The sequence below is a fragment of the Mustelus asterias genome, chromosome 1, assembly GCF_964213995.1.
Source record: "Mustelus asterias chromosome 1, sMusAst1.hap1.1, whole genome shotgun sequence".
Lineage (NCBI taxonomy): Eukaryota > Metazoa > Chordata > Chondrichthyes > Carcharhiniformes > Triakidae > Mustelus > Mustelus asterias.
Window position 1 is genome coordinate 29712622 of NC_135801.1, and position 16287 is coordinate 29728908.

Sequence of the window (16287 nt, forward strand, 5' to 3'; positions counted from 1 at the left end):
TATTGCCCAGTACTGAGTGGTAACATTGGTGTAAATACAGGAAACAAAATCTCAAATGTCCAAGAAAATAATAAAATGCGGCCTACGGTGAGAAAACTGCTATTTCAGCATGGTCAGTCCAAACCTACTAATCCCAGAAGCATTTCTGTGAGAATGTGACCTGCATAACTCTATTGTAAATACAGTCTGGATGCTTAGTCAGTAGAAGAATTAAATATCAGTGCAGATGTTAAATCATACAAAGTGCCTAGATTTCCAAATTCTTCATCTATATCAGTTCAAGGATAATATTTTCTACATATGCACTGGCTTATCCCGGCTTCAGCAGTAACACAGTAAACAATAAATTGTGACAGAACTCCAAAGGGATCTGAGATCCAACCAGGCCGTAGTCTTCTCCAGCCTCTGGTGGACAGAACAGCATACCTCATGTATACAGGATAATAATGTGGATCTTTTCCTCACTGAAAACCAACTACACGCAACTGGGACAGAAACTAGGTTGTTAAGTGTGCAGTAAGATTTCCTCTCACTTATGTGCAGTGACATTACAAATCCATTTATGAACATTTTCTCCATTCTGTATTTCAAGCTAAATTTAAACTTGTCAGGATCATACAAGGACACCTCAAGCTTTGCTTACCTGGGCACTAGTGCTGAGCTTCAGGGACCATCCACTAAATGGGGGTACATAAGGAACAGCAAAGAGAAATTTGTGTGCATCTGTCTGAATTTCCAGAGGTAGCGTGCAATTTGCTTAGCAACATTAGTGCTTAGGACCACCTCCAGTGAAAGAGTGGTCAACTTAATGGAGAGTCAAACACAGTAAACCAAGTAGTACATGAGGGCCGACAACAATGGCCTGCACGTTATGGCAGTGACCTTGCAAAGCATTGAATTGATTAAAAAAAACACCTTAATGGCAGAACAAACACTAACATGCAGCCAAGTTCCCTCCTGCTCTTGGGTTAGCTGGGAAATACAGGTGGGCCCTGAGAGGGAAGAAGCAGGCAGGGATGATAGCAGTGGGAGCTCTATCAAGGTGGCCCATGGTTATGGCTCTTGCCCTAAGCCCCTCTGACAGAGCCCCACACACTGTCCCCATGACAGATGTGAGAGAGGGCAGCTTTTGGCAGGATCAAAACCCAGAGGCAATAACTTCCACAGTTACTAAATAGGACACTCTGAGCCCTCCTTGGAATTTTGACAGGGGCAGTGAGTCAATTTATTTATTAGTGTCACAAGTAGGCTTACATCAACACTGCAGTGGAGCACCCGGAGGAAACCCACACAGACACGGGGAGAACATGCAAACTCCATACAGGCAGTCACCCAAACTGGGGGGCTGTGAGGCAGCAATGCTAACCATTGTGCCATCATGCTGCCCATTGATTGGGCTGAACCACAGCTGCTGTCTGGGTTCCCTATAAGGCACCACTTGTGCTCATTCATTGCGCAAAGGCCTTGGCCAATATGGAATCGGTTGAGGAGTGCCCAGTGTTGGCATCGCGGTTTGAAGCTAGGTGGGTGGACTATGGGATCTGTCCTGAGGAAGTGGTATGTCGGTTCCATTCCTGCTGCCATAGGCGTCTGTTGTTACGTATATTCACGGTGGTCTTCGCCGTACAGGCTGGTGTGGTGGGAGGCAAGGCCCTTGTGTAGAGACAGGCTTGGGTTAATGTAATCTTTCTCCAGGGGCTTTTCTGCTGTAATCTTCCTCCTTATGGTGAGGTGGTGAGATGTTGCTCAGGACTTGGAGCCAGGGGAATTGAGTTGAACAGAGATTACCCAAGGTGATACCCAGCTCAACCCAACAATGTGCATCTGCAAGAGTGATATGGGATGAGTTGTACCATACTGGCGCATTGTACTCTGCAGACGAATAGACACGAGCTGAGATGCTTGAGGTATGAGCATCTGGATCCCATGAAGAGCCAGCACGGTGAAGGTGGAATATACTTGTGACTGTTTTGTTGCTGCTGTGCTGAAGGCACCATGGCCAGCTTTCCAACATTGTGGTTTATTGCTGTCTCTAGATAAGAAATTATCCGAGCTCACTTCTCAGCCATGTAGGTTTGTGGCTGCAGGTACCATAAGGACTTCAGTGTGTTCCTCTGCCTCCTCCCGCTCCTTCTCCAAAGATGCTGGACACTTTCAACTCGCCTCTGGTGCCAGCTTCATTGCTCTCTACAGTGCCAAGTTGTGCAACATACAGCTACTATCCTGGATACGTTTGCTGACCAGGTTGAAGGGCACCCTCAGATTAAACAAGCCAATTAGAACCTAATTTTAAGCAAATAAAGGACTTTAATGTAACTCTGGTGGTAAGATGGCATCAGCTATATCTCTGTGTAGTGAGATTCTCAGTGGAGTCAGACGCCAAGCATTCATAATGAAGCTGTCAACTGTATCAGCAGAAACAGATGACCAGATATCTGTTTCTCCAGATGGCCTTATTATGAATGTTTGCCTGAGTTCAAGGGCTCACTAATGGATTAGCTCACCTGTTCCACAGGCTGAAGAGGAGTGTTTGCCTTGGAGGATCTACGAGGTTATAATACGTTATTCTGTCTCTGAACAATTTCTTTCACTGCCTGTATGTTTATTTGAACAAGATTAAGGGATGTGAAGGTTAAAAACACATATTTTTGATACTATATTGGCTCTATCTGACTGATACATTTGTATGGATGCAAGTGCAGCAGTTTTATTCAAAGCAGGTTTTTGATTTTCAAACCTTGCCTTTGTTATTACATGCCTCATTGGTTTTACAGTGCATATTTGACGATGCAGGGGGTGCATGGAGATGGCTTAGGAAGTGGGTTGGGTTGAGGGGGTGTGGGGGGTGAGGGCAGGAGGGCCCAAAATCCATTAATATATAAATCTCAAATAACTGAGGTGGCCCTTGCCTCGATACAAGCTCACCCTGGCCTCCGAATTAGTCCCAGAGGCAGCCAATCCAACTACATCCCATCCCCGCCTGCTGGGACCAAACATATGGCATGCCTGGGCAGTTTTGAAGGGGACAAGTCTACAGTGTTGGGAAATTTTAGGGAAAATCCAGGGTGAAGAGAGGTTTTTCTTTGGATTGGCAGTTCCAGGGGTAACTATTCTGACCTCCTCTGTTTCATTTTAGATAAGTGATTGGACTCGGGCAGATGAATGGTAATGCTATTTACTTCTGGTACCAAGGAGTCAGGCAAACTGTGAGGGAAGATGCAGGAGACTTCAGAGTGTTCATGGAGTGATCTGACAATTGGCAAACGCAGTCAGTGCAGAGGAAAGAAAAGTTATTTTCAGGGAAAAACGCCCAAGGACAATACCACTATAACTCACTTTTATCAGCACCTTAAACTTGGAAAAAAACCAACCAAAATGCACCTCAAAGGTTTAAGCAAAGCACATATTGAGAAGGGCTGATCAAAACTTTTGTCAAAGAGGTTGGCTCTAAGGGGCATCTTAACCACAATGTACAGTGGTGAAGAGATAGAAGGGGTTAGGAAGGAAATTTCAGAACATGAGGTCTAGTTAGCTGAATGTGTAGCCACCTATGGTGAGGCAAAAGGAGGAAGAATTCACAACAGAAAAAAAGAAATAATCTGCATTTACGTACTGCCTTTCCTGATAATGGGCCGACCAACACCCGAGGAATTGAGAGCTTGACTATTGGGGGTTTACGGAACTGAATGAGGTTACAGAGTTAAAGAGCAGTAAGATCATAAAGGAATTCAAACAGAAAGTTGAGAATTTTACATTTGAGATGTTGGGATATCCAAAGCCAGTGGGAATCAGTGAGGACAGGAGTGATGCAGAAAATCAGCACAGAATGGATTAACCTTTCTGGAGGGGCAGGGCAACCCGGCCAAACATTGAAATAGTCTGGTCTGAAGTCTTGGTTGGAAAGTTTCATTCGCAGATGAACTGAGGTGGGGATGACAGCTCATAATATTACAGAGAAGAAAGGTAGGCAGTCTTTGTGAAGGGATTGAGGGGGTTCTCCCAAAGTACCAGTGGCACAACGTGAGAAACCACAAGGAAATTCACTCCCGTGATGATGTGCTCTATTTTTTTCAGTAGAGTGAGTGAAGTTTTGACATTGCCATCCTCAGTTTGTCAGCCACACTCTCGTGAACATAGCCCAATAACAACTTGCATTTATAAAGCACCTTTAAAATAGCATAACATCGTAAAACACTTCACAGGAGTGATTGTCAAATAAAATTTAACATAAGCCACATAAATGAGATATTTGGAGAGATGGCCAAACTTTTGAGCAAAAAGGGAGGTTTTAAAGAGCATCTTGAAGGAGAGAGAGATTTAGGAAGGGATTTCCAGAGCTTAGGGTGTTGGGAAACGAATGCAGTGTCGCCAATGATGGGATAATTAAAAACAGAGTTAGTAACCATGCTTATGCAAACTAGAGACCTGACCAGCTAATTAAATTGGCATAAATTTTCAGTAAGAGCCCAGAACATTATCTGATCAAAGGCTGTATAGCCATGAATTGATAATAGATCCAGGGTTCACAGCATTCTAAGAAATAATTTCAAACATCTCTCCTCTATTAAAGTTCATAATTAATGTGATACAGTGATCTTGAGCAGTGCTTTAATCATCTCTCAACCTTCCAGACCAGAAGGAAATGCACTGGAACATTTGCTGTAACAGTATTATAGGAACAACAGAAATAAAACAGGGAATCAAAGAACATTAAAGTCAAAAAGAAAGTAGAAAAAAAGGCCCAGAAATGTTACAAAGTAGTGAATAGATTAAAAATAATGGTATATTCTGTAAACTGTTAATAAAATCTGACCATTCGTCACATTAATAATACAGAAAACTACACAAGTTCAGAGTGAAAAGCTTTGGTTATACCTTCCTGTCCAAATTTGACAGCCAGCGGTTGGCTGAAGTACTTTAAACAAGAAAAATCTTAGATGGAAATACATGGAATATACAACATAGAAACATGCTGTATATTCCATGTTGTTTCAAAGATTATGGAGAAAAAGCAGGATTAGGCTATTGAGTTGGATGATCAGCCATGATCTTAATGAATGGTGGAGCAGGCTCAAAGGGCCAAATGGCCTCCTCCTATCTTCTATGTTTCTATGCCATTCAACTCAACCAGTTTATGCTCCACTTCAGCTTCTGCACGTACCTCCCAAAACACACATTGCACTGAATAGGAAATGAGCGTGGTACAAATGCACTATGTTTCAGTGTGACCCTTCAGTAAACTCGAAATGTTCACCTGTCAATCTGGACTTGTATTTCAGATGCTTCATTTGAACATTTCTTCATTCTAATTTTAGCCCATTGATGTTTCAAAGCATTTCATACAGCAGATTAAATTTGAAGAGCAGCAACTATCATCTTGGCTTATGGGTGACACTTACAACTGAATCAAAAGGCTGTGGGTTGAAGTTAAAATTTTAAGTGTCAAAAAAGTCTGAAATCCAGAGGAAACTCTCCCGATCACGCCCCCCCCCCCCCCACATTGCGACCCCCTCCACAGCCCACCCTCTCAACTGCACCCCGCTTTGCCAATCACCCCCACTGCACACTGCCCCCCACCCCACACTCCTTCCTTTGCCGATCATCCCCCTTTCCACCACCACCTCACCAACCCCTCCCCACCCCCTGGTCATAGCCTCACCCCCACTTGGCACTGCCCGGTGTGATGCCCAGTGGGCACTGCCAGGCTGCCCAGTCATGCCCCCTACCACCATCCCCTTTGGATCAGACCTCTTAACGACAAGGGGCGGCGGGTGGGGGGGGGGGGGGGAGAACATCAGAGAGGCTGGAAATGGCTGTGCCAAACGCGATGATGTCTTGTTAATTATGACATTAATATTTCACAAAGTAATTAATTATGTTCACTTGGGTGTCTTTCATTTTATGTAATCAGATTACGAGGACAAAATAAATTAACTAATTTTCATTTTCTGAAATGATTGCTCGTGAAAGTAGGATCTCTCTGTAAAAAGGTAAAACATACATCACAACAGTCACTACAAGCATATTATAAAAACAGGATACAAAAGGGAATTCAAGTTATAACAGCAAAGGTTAGGAGAGACGTGTCCTGATTATAAAAATAGGGAGGTGAGGATATAAGCAAGTTCAAAATTAGTCTAAGGAACATGACCGTACTATTTGGAAATCATTTGTATCACATCTCAGAGAAATATTACTGGAAAAAGTGAAAGCAGAAAGAATGTTATGGAGCTGCGGTTTTCCCAGAGACTAGTAAGGGTCTATTATGTCATAGAAGCAAAATAACAATAATAATTTGCTTTTACATAGCATATTTCACAGTCAAATACTTTAAAATGTAGTTACTGCTGCAATGAATCATAGAATAGAATAAGTGCAGAAGGAGGCCATTTGGCCCATCCAGGCTGCACCAACTCTCTGGCAGAGCATCCCACCCAGACCCTATCCCCATAACCCCACATATTTACCCTGCTATCTCTGCTAACCTATACATGCTAAGGGACAATTTAGCATGGCCAATCCACTTAACCTGCACTTCTTTGTACTGTGGGAGGAAACCGGAGCACCCGGAGGAAACCCACACAGACACGGGGAGAACATGCAAACTCCACACAGAATCACCCAAGGCCAGAATTGAACTCGGGTCCCTGGCACTGTGAGGCAGCAGTGCTAACCACTGTGCCACCCCATGTTGAGAAATACGGTAGCCCATTTGCACACAACAGGGTTCCGCAAACAACAACGAGATAGATGACCAATTAACCAGTTATCTGAATCATAGTGAAGGGATAAATGTTGGCTAGGCCACTAGAGAAATTCCTGCACTCTTCTTCATTCCATGGAATCTTTCATACAAACCTCACTGGGCAGAAGGGATGTCAGTTTCATGTTGCACTCAGTCGCTGCAATCAGTAACAAAGGTGGACATCGTTATTTCCAAGCCCCTGCCTATTTACCAGGATGTTGCCTGGTATGGAGAGATTGGGGAAACTGGGGTTGTTCTCCTTGGAAAGACGGAGGATGAGGGGAGACTTAAGAGAGGTGTATAAAATTATGAAAGGCATAGATAGGGTGAACGGTGGGAAGCTTTTCCCCGGGTCGGTGGTGACGTTCACGAGGGGTCATAGGTTCAAGGTGAAGGGGGGGAGGTTTAACACAGATATCAGAAGGACATATTTTACACAGAGGGTAGTGGGGGCCTGGAATGGGTTGCCGGGCAAGGTGGTGGAGGCGGACACACTGGGAACGTTTAAGACTTATCTAGACAGCTATATGAACGGAGTGGGAATGGAGGGATACAAAAGAGTGGTCTAGTTTGGACCAGGGAGCGGCGCGGGCTAATTGTTCTTTGTTTCTCGTTTCAAGGCTTCATTCTATGATCATCTTGCTGGTGCCAGTACAGAGCGAGACTGCGGATAGTTGGGAACCTGTCTCGGGGGCAGGGAATTCAGATGGTGTTCGTGGAAGTGGAAATGAATAGGGTTGGGAAGCATTTTCCGATCAGGGCCAGTGTGATCTCCTGGACTCGTTTCGATCGCCTCAGGGGGTCGGAGAGGAATTTCCCAGATTTTCTTTCCCCATATTGGCCCTGGGGTTTTCACTCTGGGTTTTCGCCTCTCCCTGGAGATCACATGGTCTGGAATGGGGGGGTGGGGGTGAGTTACTAGGTTGTGATGAACAAAGCATCGTAGCTGTGAGGGACAGCTCGGTGGATAGGATATTAGTATGTAGATAGGCTGGAAAATTGGGCGGGGATCCTGGATTCAGCATTCAATCCTGGACCGGGGAGCGGCGCGGGCTTGGAGGGCCGAAGGGCCTGTTCCTGTGCTGTATTGTTCTTTGTTCTATACCATCACTAACACCGAATCGAGGGTCCAGACCACAATCTTAGAACAAAAGCCTTGCATTTTTGTCACATTGTGAGAAAGACATTTGGTCTTTCTCAAAATGTGACAAAAATTTTGCTGTGACTTTGCACGTCAAAAATAATCTGCTTCCTGATCACTAAAAGTAACGTGTTTTTAAATGACAGATCTATTTTCTCCAACGCTGTAGAGGCTTGAAGATTTGACGATGTGACATGTAATAAAACATGCCTTGGGCATGTCCAAAGGCATGCATGTTTTAGTATGCTTTTAAACATAAAAACGTCTGAGCTGGCAGTTCAGCAAAGCAAATCATGTGGGAATGAGTCACACAACTTTGCGTTAACAATGCTCATTTTGGTACATGATTGAAGAGTACTAATTTGCTGCAATGATTTCATGTCTGATTACATCACGTGGTGGGGTACTGACCCATGCAGACATGAAAAGTCCTGTTTCAATCGTCAGTCTGTTAGTTGATCTGTGGTGGAGTTGGGATATCCCTGTATAGAGAGGGAGAGAAATTTCTACATGAGTTCCCGCTTCTGACCTTGATCCATGAATTCTCCTTTCATCCTCCTGCAAGTGCCTGTGGGTGGACATCATGTAAATAATATACTACACTGGATTTTGATACCTGACATGACAGATGTTAGGTGTCAAACATATTAACACTTGGGGTGGGATTTGGTGCTACAGGCAGGGAGGTTGAGTTGAGAAATTTCCTGACATGGCAGATCTTCAAGACCCCTTTCTGACATATTTTCATTCTGGGGAGTCATGGGTTGGATGTCGTCAGGTGCTGAGGTGGCCATGGATATGGATGGATGGCAAGGCCGGCAGGACAGAATGCCTGCCTCCATTTATTGGGGATCAGCCCAGATGTAATGATGAATGTCAGGTCTTCAAAAGCTGGTGAAAGATTCTTGATGAGTTTCTGCAGTGCATCTTGGAAATGGTGCACACGGCTGCCGCTGTGCACCAATCATGGATGGATTGAATGGTTAAGGTACTTGGAGTGCCAATCAAGCTTTCTCCTGGATGGCACTGAGCCCCTCGAGTGTTGTTGGGACTGGAATCAAAATGTCATGAGGGTATGCCCCTTAATTTTTGAAAATATAATGGTTTAACCTTCAACTGACTGGAAATTTTAGAACTTGAAATAATAAGAGCAAATTGCTTAAACATTCAAAGCCACATTCCAAGGTGAAGGTGGGAAACAAACAAATCACTCTCATTGGAGTGTGAAGAGTGGGACGTTTCCCATAATCATAGCACTCATCTTAATTCATAACTGTCTAAGGAAGAGACATTAAAGATGCAACATACTGGATATTGAAACAATGGCTCCATAGACAGGCAAGCCCAAAATCTCTTGAAAATACATAATGGGTAAAATATTTCAAGGCAAGGCTGCTCAGCCGCTAGAGACAGATTGCAAGCGATACAGATGGTGTCAAGGAAGTCTTCAGCAGAGAAAACAAGCTCCCTCCCCGTCTTCTGAACCTTATAATGGAGGGAAGGTTAAAGCAGAAGATGGTTGGGCCTAGGGCACTACAGGAGTTGGTTGGGGTGGTGGCCACGGATATGGATGGATGGCAAGGCTGGCAGGGCAGAATGCCTGCCTCCATTTATTGGGGCATCGGCCTGTAGTCATGTTCTGGGCCTGAGTTGATTGACCTCCAATAACTACAGCAATTTTCCTCTGTGCTAGATCTGACTCCAACCAATGCAGTCTTGAACAAATTCCCATTGACTTGAATTTTGCTTGGGCTCCTTGATGCCACACGTACACAAATGTTGCTTTGGTGTCAACGGCAGTCACTCTCGAAATTCAGCTCTTCTGCCCAAGTTTGAACAAAAACTTTAAGGAGGTTTGGAACTGACTGGCCTTGGTGGAATCAAAACAGTGCACCAATTATTATTTCTGCTCACGTTGTTTTAATTTCCTGATGGTGCAATCTAATTATATATTATTATATTATGCACATCTTAAGAGGCTGAGGACTATTTTTTATTCATTTATGGGAATGTGGATATCGCTGGCTAGGCCAGCATTTATTGCCCATGAGCACAATTGAGCCAATTTTGGCACAAGCTCCCACATGTTGGTAAGAAAGACTTTGTTGGGTCAGAAGGGCTGGGTTCTGGTGCCTAAGTCGATGCCAAATGGTCCATCCAGTATCATTCCTTATAGACTTCAGAGTGGTTTGATACAACCGAGTGGCTTGCTTGGACATTTCAGAGGGCATTTAAGAGTCAACCATACTAGTGTGGGCCTGGAATCACCCATAGACCAGACCAGATAAGAATGGCAGAGTTTCTTCCCTAAAGGATATTAATGAACTAGATGGGCATATATGACAATTGACATTGGTTTCATGGTCATCATTTAATTCCAGGTTTTTATTGATCCTGTGGTGGGATTTGAGCCCAGGTCCCCAGACCATCACCCTGAGACCCTGGAGTACTCGTTCACGGTCAATAACAGTACACCACACCCTCCCCCGCCCCCAAGAAGGCACCCCCTTACCTACAATGCATAGCTGTATACTGAATCAAAAGGAGCTCATAAGTACACAGAATGAAGGAAAAAGAACACCAAAATTTAGTGGTATTTCCCTGACCATCTACTGTATATGCAGTAGAAGACTGGCAGAAATCCCAGACCCACCACAGAGGTCTACTGCTAAAGTTAGAGCTGCATAATAGGAGAGCCATCCACTAAAATAATTCCTGCTGGACCCTTAAAAAAATGGTTTATTAAATTAATTTACGTAAATAACCATTTTAAGTTATTGTGCACCTATTATGACCTCTTGTTTTATAAAGTAACAAAGTGATAACATTTCTTGCAGCAATATTATTAAAGAGGAGAGAATATGGTGAGAAAGCAGCAAAACTTGGCTTGTTTGGGGATGAGGTAGGAAAATAAGGAGCAAAGATGTGCGTGTTAGGTGGATTGGCCATGCTAAGTGGCACCTTAGTATCAGGGGGATTAGCAGGATAAATATTTGGGGTTATGGGGATAGGGCCTGGGTGGTATCATTGTTGATGCAGGCTTGATGGGCCGAATGGCCTCCTTCTGCACTGTGAAAATTTAGCATGGCCAGGATCAAATAGTTTCCTCCTCACCTATCATTTCTCTGCTTCCAAGACTGGGATGGGAGATAATTAAGCCTTGGAGCGCTGGCAGGCTTAGGCCCTCGGGGCAGACTTTTACCCGTCACCGGGTGGTGGGTTAGAAACCTGGAAAAATGCTGGGGTTCTGCATCGGGACACCACGCTGATGCTGTCCTTCTGTCGGGGAGGTTACCCAGTAGCAGGAACGATTGCTTGCCGACCAGAGGCGGGGAGACCAATTTAGACAATTTCAGGACCATTTCTGCTGACAAAGTTGCTGGCAAATCGTGGGGAGACCATCAGCTGAAGTGAAGTGGCCTCCCTCTGGTGTATTTGGGGTGGGGGTTCAGGCAGGAGGGGGATACCGAGGCACCATGACCCAAGGAGGGGTTTGCCAGTGGCAAAGGTTGCCCATGCAGACCCAATGCCAACTCGGGAGGGAATTCCCTCCCATTGCGAGGCATCCCTGCTTGGCTCCAGCAAAAAAAATATAAAATACAACTTTTTGCCGGTCCTCTGAAGGCGCATCAAAATGGAGGCTCCCACATATTTCTTGTTCTGCCTCAGCAGCGGTTACCTCTCACGATGGCATTGCCAAGGTTGCAGAGCTGCTGACCCTCTGAATAGGCTGACAATGCGGAAGGCCCTCCTGTCCCACTTCCTGCCCAGCATGCTGGCCACTTAAAAAAACTCCCCCAACATTGGGATCCTCCAGGTTTTTGGGAAGATTTATTTCTACCTTTGTTTTCCCTCTCCTGGCAAACAAAGAACAAAGAACAATACAGCCCAGGACCAGGCCCTTCGGCCCTCCAAGCCCGCGCCGCTCCCTGGTCCAAACTAGACCATTCTTTTGTATCCCTCCATTCCCACTCCGTTCATATGGCTGTCTAGATAAGTCTTAAACGTTCCCAGTGTGTCCGCCTCCACCACCTTGCCTGGCAGCGCATTCCAGGCCCCCACCACCCTCCGTGTAAAATATGTCCGTCTGATATCTGTGTTAAACCTCCCCCCCTTCACCTTGAACCTATGACCCCTCGTGAACGTCACCACCGACCTGGGGAAAAGCTTCCCACCGTTCACCCTATCTATGCCTTTCATAATTTTATACACCTCTATTAAGTCTCCCCTCATCCTCCGTCTTTCCAGGGAGAACAACCCCAGTTTACCCAATCTCTCCTCATAACTAAGCCCCTCCATACCAGGTAACATCCTGGTAAACCTCCTCTGTACTCTCTCCAAAGCCTCCACATCCTTCTGGTAGTGTGGTGACCAGAACTGGACGCAGTATTCCAGATGCGGCCGAACCAACGTTCTATACATCTGCAACATCAGACCCCAACTTTTATACTCTATGCCCCGTCCTATAAAGGCAAGCATGCCATATGCCTTCTTCACCACCTTCTCCACCTGTGACGTCACTTTCAAGGATCTGTGGACTTGCACACCCAGGTTTTCCTTATTCGTCTTATGAAGGGAAATGCTCAGCTGATTCTCCTAGCGCCTAAAAAGTGTTAACCTTCCTTTTTTTCCCCTCAAAAACCAATTGACATTCTGCATATTTCCAACAATGTTTTTGGCAATGATAACCCTTCTTGTGTCAATTCCCACCATGTTACACAGCCCCAGTAACTCACTTCTGAGAAAACCAAATGCATTTGCTACCTCAATGAACAACTCATACTCTTTTGCAATTATTGTTCAATAATGAAGAAATATTGTTGATGGTAAATGAAAGGACATTGAAATATTTTACATTATTTAGCCCTTCAAAAAAAAACATTAAAAAAAGGAATAAAATTAATCTAAAAACTATTTAAAACTTAAGATGCAACTACAAAATAGATCAGTGAGCAAATGCATTTAGGAGACAGAAGTTAAACACGTTATTTGCAAATGAGTTACTCAGAAGAATCCATTAAAATCTTAATTAAAATTAATAGTGCGACTAAAAGACTGCAAGAGAAAAATTACACCAGAAATATAGCAACTGAACAGTGTAGTAAGGCTGATGAGAAATGGTAGTTTGAAAAGCGATTAGAAGTCTGTTGCACATTATGAAATCCTGCTTAGCGTGGCAAAAAGATGTCAGTTCTTGGATGCTGATTCTGCTGAATCCTAACATCCGTTTGGAACACACGATCATCACTTTTACAGTTCTGAAGAGTCCTGGTCAACTCAGAACATTAACTCTGTTTCTCTCTCCACAGATGCTACCAGATCTGCTTTTCGAGCACTTTGTTTGCATTCCAATGCTTTTACGTTTGGCACTTCAGGATCCATGATGCTGTCAGCGGTAAAAGGAAGTGACTAGTAACGTAAACATCTCAAACATTATTGTCCCACAATCAGAAAAGGGTGATGGAAAATGCTGCGCTTGCCCGAGTAAGTGCAGCTCCAAACAAGACTAAAGAAGTTTGACACCATCCAGGATAAAGCAGCCACTGGGTTGTCATCCCATCCACTATCCTAAACATTCAGTCCCTCAACCACAGGCGCAAAGTGGCTTCAGTGTGTACCATCTACAAGACACAGAGCAGCCACTCACTGACATTTCTTTGACAGCACATTCCAGACCTGCAATATCTATCACCTAGAAGAACAAAGGCAGCATGAAAACAATATGGGAACACCACCACCACCTCCCAGTTCCCCTCCAAGCTACAAACCATTGAATCATACAGTGCAGAAGTGGCCCTTTGGCCCATCGGGTCTGCACCGACACGTGAAACACCTAACCTCCCACCTAATCCCATTTACCAACACTTGGCCCATAGCCTTGAATGTTATGACATGCCAAGCACTCATCCAGGTACTTTTTAAAGGATGTGAGGAAAGCCACCTCTACCACCCACCCAGGCAGGGCATTCTCGGTATCACCTCTTGCTGTGTAAAAACATTTTGCTTCACATCACCGTTAAATTTTTTTTGCCATTCACATTAAATCACAGTCCTCTGGTTCTCAACACTTTTCCCAATGTGACTTCTTTCTTCCTTACCTTCTCAGTCTAGACTTTGAACATATGTCAAATCTCCTCTCAACCTTCTTCTCTCCAAGGAGGCACAACTGAAGACTCTCATTCCTGTAACCATTCTCTTCACCCTCCCTAAATCCTTCACATGCCTCCGAAGATGCATTTGCCAAAGTGGACACGACCCTTTCAAAAAGGTTCATCATTACTTCTGTATTTTTGCCTCGTCACCTTAAATGATTTGTATACATATACTCCCAGGTCTCTGTTATATCGCCTGGCGGTGAGAGAGGTCCCCAGTGGAGGACACTCTACGTGAGAATCCTCCCTTTCTCCTTTGGGGTCCAGATGTGGAGGATGTTGCATGCAGCCGTGCCATGCAACTGTAGATTAAGGTGGTTCACAATCTCCCAGGCCACATGTCTCTTCTACAACCAAGGAGTGTCTGCATACCATGTTTATGTAGATTCTCCAGCATTGCAGCTTCTTTTTAACCAATTTGAAGGGACTGCTCCTCAACCTTTAGTTGCACTTCAACCCAAGGCTCCTCATCTTCGGTCACCTGGTGCGGAGGAGGTGGCGAGGAGGGAGGATGACCTCCTTGTGAGCCCACTTCTAGGTCTGGCCAAGGTGATCATTAACAGATCCAGGCAGTGAGTAATCGAGGGGTTCATGCAACCCGTTTGTCTGCCCCTCTACCATGACTATGTGAGTAGTTTGGTGATCCGGAGGGGGAACACGTGGTCTCCAAGGACACGCTTCAGGCCTTCTGTGACCAGTGCACACCGGTGAGGCTGGGGTGCATCATCACCCCCCGAATAACATTTTCATTTAATTACCAAAACGTAGCACTAAAGACAGTTTTGTCAAATTTCATCTGCCATATGTCCACCCATTCTGCCAGACTGCCTGCCTATGTCCTTGAGAAGTTGATCACTATTCTCATCACAGTTCACAATACAGTGCGGCCCCATTATAACGCGATGGTTGGGGTCCATAAAAGCAGGGTCGCGCTAAATTTGCCAATTATTAGCGGAAAAAAAGGGTCCAATGACAGCATCGCGTTATATCCGAATTCGCGCTACATCGGGTCATGTTAAATCGGGGTTCCACTGTACTTCAAAGTTGTGTGTTTTCTGCAAATTTTGAAATAGCACCCAATTCTAGGTCACTAATATATATCAAGAAAGGCAGTGAACTTGGTACCAACTCCTGGTGAACCCCACACGTACCTTCCCCCAGTTTGAAAAACAACTGTTACCTGTTTCTTGATACTCAGCTAACTTTGTACCCATGCTGCCACTGTCCCTTTTATTAAACGGGCTTCAACCTTACTAGGAAGGTGATTACAGAGTATTTAATCAAGCAAATTTTAGAACTCTATATACACCACATCTAGGGTAGCAGGATCATTTGAAACTTCAGGGGTGGTCATCCCAGGTAAGAGTCCCATGCTCAAGTTATGAGCCAAGGCCAATGATGGGACCAGTGAATTTTCTGAGGAGGTGGGGAAAGAGCTGGAACTTAGAATCCCTACAGTGCAGAAAGTGGTCATTCGGCCCATCAAGTCTGCACCGACCACAATCCACCCAGGCCCTATCCCCATAATCCTACATATTTACCCAGCTAGTCCCCCTGACACTATGGGGCAATTTACCATGGCCAATCAACCTAACCTGCACATCTTTGGACTTGAGGAACATGGTTGCCTACAAGCAGAGGAGGTTCTTTTGAAAAGAGGACTTGTGTTTCCTTTAAGCACATATTAGGAATGCAATGGGAAAAACCTTGTGTATTTTTTCCCAGGGCCTATTGCTCAATGTTCATTGAAACTGAAAATGGGAAACTCTTACAAGCATTTTGAAAAGAAAAGCACAAGACAGCGAGGCATGTAAAAAAATGAGGAGTGGGTCTGCCCTTGGGCAGATCATTGCTACATCCACCACATCAACTACATTGCCCTCATGAATCATCTCCGTATTCTCATCAAAATATCAACCAAATTAGTTAAACATTTGCCGAATCCATCCTGGCCTTTCCCTAATTAATCAACAATTTCCAATATGTCAGTTTTGGCCTGGGTAATTGTTTCTGAAATCTTTCCAACACAGAAGTTAAATTGGTGGCCTTCAAATGTGAGATTTAAGCTTACACCATTTTGAATGAGGATGAAACATTTGCAATTCTCCAGTTTTCTGGCACTATCCCTGTATAAAAGGAGGATTAAAAGATTATGTCCAGTACCTCTGCATTTTTTACCCTTACTTCTTTACTACAAGATCAGGTTAAGGGTTAGAAATTCTTTGGCATGTAACTCACCTCCTGGCTTG

At 44.5% G+C, this 16287-nt stretch overlaps 1 protein-coding gene across 3 annotated transcripts in view; it reads right to left on the reverse strand.

The window, feature by feature from the left end:
• Positions 1 to 16287, reverse strand: part of inpp4b (inositol polyphosphate-4-phosphatase type II B) — a 413442-nt gene that overhangs the window by 227078 nt on the left and 170077 nt on the right. The gene's annotated exons all lie outside the window — the stretch shown is intronic.